This window comes from Silurus aristotelis (genome assembly GCF_946808225.1).
Source record: "Silurus aristotelis genome assembly, chromosome: 19".
NCBI classification, from domain to species: Eukaryota; Metazoa; Chordata; class Actinopteri; order Siluriformes; family Siluridae; genus Silurus; species Silurus aristotelis.
The window spans coordinates 1,218,552-1,227,062 of NC_139592.1; the positions used below are offsets into that span (position 1 = coordinate 1,218,552).

Here is an 8,511-nt window from a genome sequence, read left to right on the forward strand (position 1 = left end):
GTGAAGCATCTTCCCAGAAGAGTGAAGCTCATTATAACAGCAAATGGAGACTGTGGAATGGGATGTCCAGAGAGAAGCACATAGTAAACTCATAATAAAGTCCAAATTTGTGTATTTTTACGTTTCACTGAGGTTCACTACAACAATCACGGTGATGGAGGGAGAGAATCAGAGCTTGCAGAATGTTTTCTGGAAAATGCTCATGAATAACAGTGATGGAAAGATTTTTAGTTTATTTTGTTTCTTTAATCCTTTAATCATCTGCATCGCATCTATGGGAGTCATGTGATAAAAGAACAAACGACTCTGGAGACTTTGGAGATTTTGCGATGCTTTGCTCGGGTGAGACGACTCTTTCTGCTGAGTCACATTAAATACTCATTCAAAAATGACTTGTAAAGTTTGAGAACCTGTTGGTTAGAACCTGCCGACATTCTAGACCTCTGAAGGCTCTCAAGATGTTACTGTAACATCAAATGCAAATAAGATGAGACCTATTGGTGGAAATGACAATATAATTGAACATGACTCGATTACTGATGTCTGAAACAGAGACAGAGAGAAAAAGAGAGAGAGAACTGACCTTCCCAACACTCGTGAGCTTAAATGAATCGTCAATTGTCGACTTAAAAAAAGTCAAGTCAAGTCAAGTTTATTTCTATTGCGCTTTTCACAACAGACATTGTCTCAAAGCAGCTTTACAGTAATCAACAGTCAAGGTGAATGGTGTGTGTTTATCCCTGATGAGCACCGTGGAGACTGTGACCAGGAAAAACTCCCTTAGATGTTATGAGGAAGAAACCTTGAGAGGAACCAGACTCAAAAGGGGAACCCATCCTTATTTGGGTGACATCAAGAGTTTGATCATAAATCTTTCAACAGTACAGAACACTGGAGAGTGAGAACTAACATGAGCACTGGAGTAAAACCGAGTCTTTTACATGTTTCGAAACATTTATGCATGTTCCTTGATAATTTACAGGTAAATATGATCAGTTAGTGTCACTTCAGACAAGAACAGTACATTTTGGTTGAAATACCTGCAGCTCTGTCATGTTCCACTAAACTAATTTTATTTTGTTATTTAAGGAAGGTGCAAACTTATTATATACATGTAGGATTAATAGTGAAATTAACCAACATGGCTCCCATTCCATACTTCAACACCATTCTTGTCGAAGCGTACGTCCGAACTCTGTACTCGTTATCTAGAGACCAGACAGTCGTCTGAAGTGATATCTATCATGGAACGACCTGCCCAGCCACCGCCCCTAAATCCTGCTGAACTGCAGAAGGTCAGAACAACTAGTGAAGAACATCTTTTACAAGAAGCACGGCACAGAAACTGAAATTGGAATAAAAACCTATGTGTTTACTTTATTATCGCAGTTTGCATCGAGTGTGTATTCCAGTCTAAAATGTTCTGTACTTGTCCGATTAGTCTGAGCTACTGAATAATTATAAAGATTGTATTTAAAGATGTGCTACACAACTGTGACATCACAGTGTGGACCGTGTGTGAAAACTATGACGCGTTTTTACTTGTTGCCGCGATGTTTCGAACAGCAGGAGAGTAAATAAACGCCGGGCGGAATGACGTGGTCTCACGGTTTGTTCAGGACGTGAGCGTTTTCAGACGTTTCAGTGCGGATGAGCGACTTTTGGGAATCGATTGAAAACGAAAGTGTGGACGCGGAGCGTTTTTAGACAAAAACGCCGTTTTCAAATTTATCCGGATTTGTGTAGTTGTAGTTAAAGTCCGGTTCGATATTATTATATACGCGACAGGAGGTTTTCCAGAAATTTCCAGACTGTGAGATAGACAGAGACAACTTCCTCCCTACAAGATCACATTCATTCCAGAGAACCGTTTTAATCAAAAACTATAAATAATACTTCACTAATGATGCAAAATAATGACATGCTTGTAGTTTCCCTTCATCTCCAGCCAAAGCCCACATGCCACCAAGCAGACGTCCAGCATAAAATCAATTCTGTACCATAAAAGGGACTTTTTTCTCCAGAATCACTTCCACTACATGATGTAGAGCCGGCGATAGCAGCAGGACCTTTGTCACGATTCCAAGCGTTCGTGCATGAGTTATTTCTTTCATTTCTTATTGATCTGTATCTGTGTATGTGTGTGTATATGTGTGTGTGTGTGTGTGTGTCTTATTTCAGCAGCACAGAGGGGAAACGCTAACGGCAGCGCGACGTTGCGCTACATCATTGCTGAGTTGCGTGATGCAGAGGTTCTCGTGTGAAGTTCTGTGGCGCTCCGGCAATGGAAAACTGGGCCGTGTGTAGAGAAAATGCTCGAGTTTTAGATGAGCTAAGGTAAAGTCACGGAAAACTGGGTCATGGAAAGTAGAGATTTAAAGTGGTAGTGTGAGGAGAAAGGAAACGTACCAGCCTGGAGTTCCCGATTACCTCCAATAAAAGACATCTCCTCATCCAGAAGTTCTCTTCCTCAGCTGGTTATAAAGCGAAGATGTTAGAAGGTGTGGTTATGTAATTATTTTATTCGCAATTTTCTTCTCGAACACCGAGATGTGCATTTTGCTTTAAGGGGGGGGGGGCGCGGTAGCTCACTGGTTAAGGCCTTGCAACTTGCAACGTCATGAGTTCAAATCCCAGCATTACCTAACCAAGCTGCTGGGCCCCTGAGCAAGACTCATAACCCTCAACTGCTCAGATGTAGCTGTAAGTTGCTCTGTATAAAGGCGTCTGCCAAATGCCATAAATGTCAATGGTTTCTTGTTGCTGAAACCAGAGTACCAGGCGGAAAGATGGTTCACTTTGTGGTTGATTCCGTTCCAGGTTTGATGTGTTCTGTAGGTTCTACGTGTTCTGTTTCTGTTGCTGTTCCTTACTAATCTCAACACCCAGTGGCATCACGTATGGATGTAGATTGATACAACTTCTCTCTACATCTTGCTGCTTTATTTACCTCTCAATACCCTTTTCTGCTTCTCTCTGCCTCTTTCTACCGCTTGCCTCCTTTCTTTAAACCTTTCTGTCATTTTCAGCCTTTTTTTCACCCTTCATGTCTTTTGCTGCCACTCACTACCTTTTGCTGCCTCTGTCGACCTTTTGTTGCGTCTCTCTACATCTCTCAACTTCTTTCTACCTTGCTCTGCCTTTTGCTGCCTTTCACTACCTCTCTACCTCTGTCTGCCTCTATTAACCTCCTGATGCCTTTTTCTGCCTCTTTAATATTAATGCCTTTCTCAATTTCTCTCTACTGTGCTTTGCCTCTTTCTGCCACTCTCTAACTTTATCTGCCTTCCTCTTCCTTTTTCTACCTCTTGCTTTCTCTCTCTCTCTCTCTCTCTCTCTCTCTCTCTCTCTCTCTCTCTCGCTCTCTCTCTCTCTCTCTCTCTCTCTCTCTCTCTCTCTCTCTCTCTCTTCCTTCTCTATGCCTCGCTCTACCTCTTGCTGCCTCTATCCACCTCTTGATGCCTTTTTCTGCCACTGTTTAACTTTCCCCGATTCCCTCTGCCTCTCTCAACCATTCCCTTCTTCCTTTTGCCCCTCTCTCCCTCTTGCTGCCCCTCTCTGTTCTTTCTACCTTTCACCTTTCCATTGAACACAGCTGAATGGAACCACAAACCATCATCCTGATACACGAGAGAGACGGGATTCAGCAACAAGGAACCATCCTGAAGAAACACACACTCGTGTATAATGCCCTGGTTGCTGAAGGAATCGCCATGAATCTCCACAGTGGAACATCCTCCCAGAAGAGTGGAGCTTATTAGACCAGCAAATGGAGACTATATGTGGAATGAGATGTTTAAAATTAACATTAATATGAGCTTCCTATGAAGGACAAGGCAGGTGTTAAAACAATAAATAAAACTGTTTGGACAGAAACAGAATAATAGATGAATATGCGAATGTTGAAGATAAACATCACTGTCACATCCTCTGGCCTCTGAACTGCATGTGTTACACCAAACGGCCAGCAGGGGCGCTGCACTCCAGCAAATAACGTCAAAATTTTAATTGACCTGTGTTTTATGTTTGTGTGTGTGTGTGTGTGTGTGTGTGTGTGTGTGTGTGTGTGTGTGTGTGTGTGTGTATGTATGTGGTGTGTGTATGTATGTGGTGTGTGTTTGTATGTTTGTGTGTGTGTGTGTGTGTGTGTGTGTGTGTGTGTGTGTGTGTGTGTGTGTGTGTGCATTTTGGTCTCTTATTGATTTCCTTTTTTCATATTTATGAGGCGCTTTATTTGCACTTATCTCAGCCCCGGTTTTAAACACTTCCCGATCGATCGGTGCCTGTTCGATGCTCTTAAAGGTAGATGCAGTTTACGCAATATTTTAATAATGGATGATTCTGCTGGAAGATCAATCCTGTTCGAGTAAACAAGAATGTCTGAGCTAGCCAGTAAATATTCAGGCGTAAATTAAAGACTGGTTCTGGACGCTTTATGGTGAGCGATTTGTGTTTATTTCAACTTTCGCGAGGATCTTTTGGGATTCGTCATGGAGTTTGTTGGCACACTTTACATCGCTCCGTGTCATTTTCTTTCTTTTTATATAATTTAATATATGTTATAATGCCAAAAGAATTAGGACATGCCTTTTCCAACTATATCTGGTTCTTCTCCAAACTCACATGAAGTTTTGCCTTCACTTGAACTAAGAGATCCAAACCTGTTCCAGCGTGCACAAAGCCAGCTCCATGAAGATCTGCTTTCCATAGGTTGGAAGATGTGGAAGACCTCCTGCTATAGACCCTATTGAACATCTTTGGGATGAATGTAAACGCTGTCTGCACCCCAAGCCACAAAATCTTCTTTCCAGAAGAGTGGATCTGATTTTATTGATGAATGTGGACTAAAAATGGAATAAGATGCTCAAAAATAAGCACAAATCAATCTTATGGTCAGGTGTGCAAAAACTTTTGGCCACAGAATTTAAGGTGCACGATGCCATTTTAACTCTATAAAGTGTAGAAATATTCGCCCTCGATTCTTCTTTTATTTCCACTCGATCCTGCGGTTGGATGAATATGTTTGTATATGAACAGGTTTAATGCTTAAACTCTTGTGGTTTAAACTTGTGAATTTGTAGAAACTGAAATTCATGATGAAGTGATTTGGATTGAAATATTTCATGCAGACTGAAGCATCAGATCATCAGCAGATTTATACTACTACATCTACGTCTTTTGTTTTTATCACATTTTATTTACCGTTTATCTATTCATTTGTTTGTTTGTTTGTTTGTTAATTAAAACCCACTCATTTAGCTTTAGAACATATCTTACATTAGATATTAAATATTTATACTCAGACCTGAAGATATTTCACTAAAATCGCAATTATTTAAATCAATTATTTAAATTATTTAAATCAATTATTTAAATTTAGAAATAGATGCTTTCATGCCCTTTGACCCCATCACTAAGGAGCACTTCAACGAATACACTTCTTTCTTATAAAAGTAAATAAATAAACAAACTAATAAATAAAAAAAAAGTTTATTGTTTTTTTTTATTATTATCTTTATAATTATAAGGCATTTATTTGGTTGCTCTAGAAAAATGTAAACTTTTAGTAAAAAAAAAAAAAGAAAAAAAAAAAAGAAAAAAATATATAAAATCTGTTTGTTTATTCAAAAAGTATATCAATATGAGGAAAAACAATAAAAAAATAAACACTGGAGGAAAATAGGTTCATATGTAAAGTTAAAAAAATATATTAAATATATTAAATAAATCAATACATTAACAAATAAATAAATAAATAAATAAATAAATAAATAAATAAATAAATAAATAAATAATGTGTGTGTCTATGTGTGTGTGTGTGTGTGTGTGTGTGTGTGTGTGTGTGTGTGTGTGTGTGTGTGTGTGTGTGTGTGTGTGTGTGTGTGTACATTTGTCTGACAGAGAAACCAAAAAATGTTTTTGCAGAACTGAACTGAAACAGCAAACAAATAATTAACAAACAAATAAATAAATGTATTTATTATTAATATGAGCTAAGAAGCAAATAATTTGCTGAATATATTAATCACTAAATAAAATGTAAATCTAAATAAACTAATAATTTAATGCTGAAATGAAGAAATGGGTACAAAACAAAACCAAAACAAAAAGTTCAAAAATAATAAAAAAAGTTTATAATTATTTAAATAGGGTTTAAAAGGAACAAATAATAGATGGAAGATTAAAAAATATACATTTTGTTCCGATTGAATATAAAACGTCTGTTCTAGTCTCATTTTTATTCATCCTTTTCTTTTATTTTATAACATTTTATTGTATTATTATATTATTAGTAGATTTGTTTAATATGAAAAAAAGGCACTACGTAAGGTTTTCTTTTGCTCTCTCTGTCTCTCTTTTTCTCTCTTTTACACACACACACACACACACACACACACACACACACACACACACACACACACACACACACACACACACACACACACACACACACTCCTCTCATCTCCCTACAGTTTGATGAATGATGTGCCGAAGCTGCTCCTGTTAATCATTAGGCCTCTCTAAAGGGGCACAAAAAGAAAAAGAGGAAGCGCTACATGATGTCAATCAGCTTCAAGAAAAAACCCCCAAAAAAACAGACCCTAATGAATGCTTAAAGAAAGATGAATAAACTTTGTCTTATAGTTCCTGATAAAGCCTCTGGAGCTTACCTTCATGTCCAGGATGAAACCTTCAACAGATCCAACAATCAGGAGACAAAACCAAAAGCACCCGAAATCCAGCGTCCTGTCCTGTGAGCATTATAAATGAGTGAATATTGTGTGTGTGTGTGTGTGTGTGTGTGTGTGGTGTGTGTGTGTGTGTGTGTGTAAGTGCAGGCCCGACTGTGCACTCGGATGGCGCTGCAGTAGAAGGCGTCCTGCAGCACGCGCCTTCGCTCGGCCCACTGCTCCATGCTGAAGTGCTGCAGCCGATTTTATTCCTGTTATCTGTTCCTAAAAATTCGTAGGATGTGGAATCTCATTAGTAGAAGAAGCAACATCAACACTTTTCCTGCCCTGTCCATAAGCAACGCTAAGCAACGCACGCATCACTTAATAGATCATTAACTAGCATCGTACTGCTGACACAGAGCTTTCCTTTTCCACATCTCCTCTCTCTCTCCTCTCTCTACGCTACAGCCGACGCAGGACAACACCGACATGCCGGTAATGCGCTCCTTTACACTCCATTATTATTATTATTATTGTCATCATCGTCGCATTTATTGCTGCATTGTTATAATTATCGCATTACAACATTGCTGTTATTGCATTTATTGCTGCAGCAACATGGTACTGTCTTATTATCACAATGCATCATCCCTGCATGTCTTATTATTATTATTATTATTATTATTATTATTATTATTATTATTATTATCATTATTATTATTATTATTATTATTATTATTATTATTATTATTATTATTATTATTATTATTATTATCATCACATTCATTACCCCATTGTCGGATCACGTTTATTATTGCGTTATTATTATTGTTTAATTTATTACTGCAATGTTATTATTCCATTGTTGTTATTGCATTTATTATCATTATTATTATTATTATTATTATGATTATTATTATTATTATTTTTGTGTGACTACATTGTTGTTGCATTTATGTTTGCAGCACTATACTGCATGCTACTGTCGTATTATTGCAGTGCATCACTGTGTGTATTACTGCTATTAATATCAACACATTTATTTCTGCATTATTATTATTATTATTATTATTATTATTATTATTATTATTATTAATATTGCATCTCTCACTGTGTTACTGTTATCGCATTTATCATAACTGCAATTATTTCATTTATGACTGCTTTATTGCAGTTCCAATTAGTACTGCATTACTCCTGCATGACTGTAACCATCATGCCGGTGTTTATCACTGCAATATTCCTGGGACACTCACAAACGCAATACATGCGCTTATTACTGTGCTTTTTCTATTGCGTTTATACTGCAGCACTCATATCTTCAATACCGCAATCTTACTATTGCATTTATTATTGTTATTCTATATTTATTACACACATTATTACACATTACTACCTCATTCCAGCATTTATTACTGTCTTGTTACTACTAATGCGGCACTCCTGCATTTACTACCGTGTTATTACTATTGCATTACTGCAGCAGTCTGTATTTTTTACCACGTGATTACTATTGCATTTATTACTGCATTATTACTAACGCATTTATTGCTGCAGCACCCCTGCATTTATCACTGCATTACTACTATCACATTTATTGCTGCAGCACCCCTGCATTTATTACTGCGTTATTAATATTGCATTAATTGCTGCAGCACCCCTGCATTTATTACTATGAAATCATTTGCTTCATTACCCATTACTACTGCGTTTAATTCTATAGTTATTACATTAATCCTACAAATTAAGTGCCCTTATTATTGCGTTATTGCGACATCACTTCTGTGTTTTTTATTGCACCGTCATCGCATTATTACTACGTCACTGTACTCCACAT

General features: G+C 37.4%; 1 long non-coding RNA gene across 1 annotated transcript in view; it reads right to left on the reverse strand.

Moving 5' to 3' along the window:
- LOC310714967 overlaps positions 1-6,803 on the reverse strand; it is a 36,223-nt gene extending 29,420 nt beyond the window's left edge. Inside the window, exon 1 of the long non-coding RNA XR_014530197.1 lies at positions 6,672-6,803. This is a non-coding gene — a long non-coding RNA (uncharacterized lncRNA). The remainder of the gene's footprint in view (positions 1-6,671) is intronic.
- Between the last annotated feature and the right edge of the window lie 1,708 nt (positions 6,804-8,511).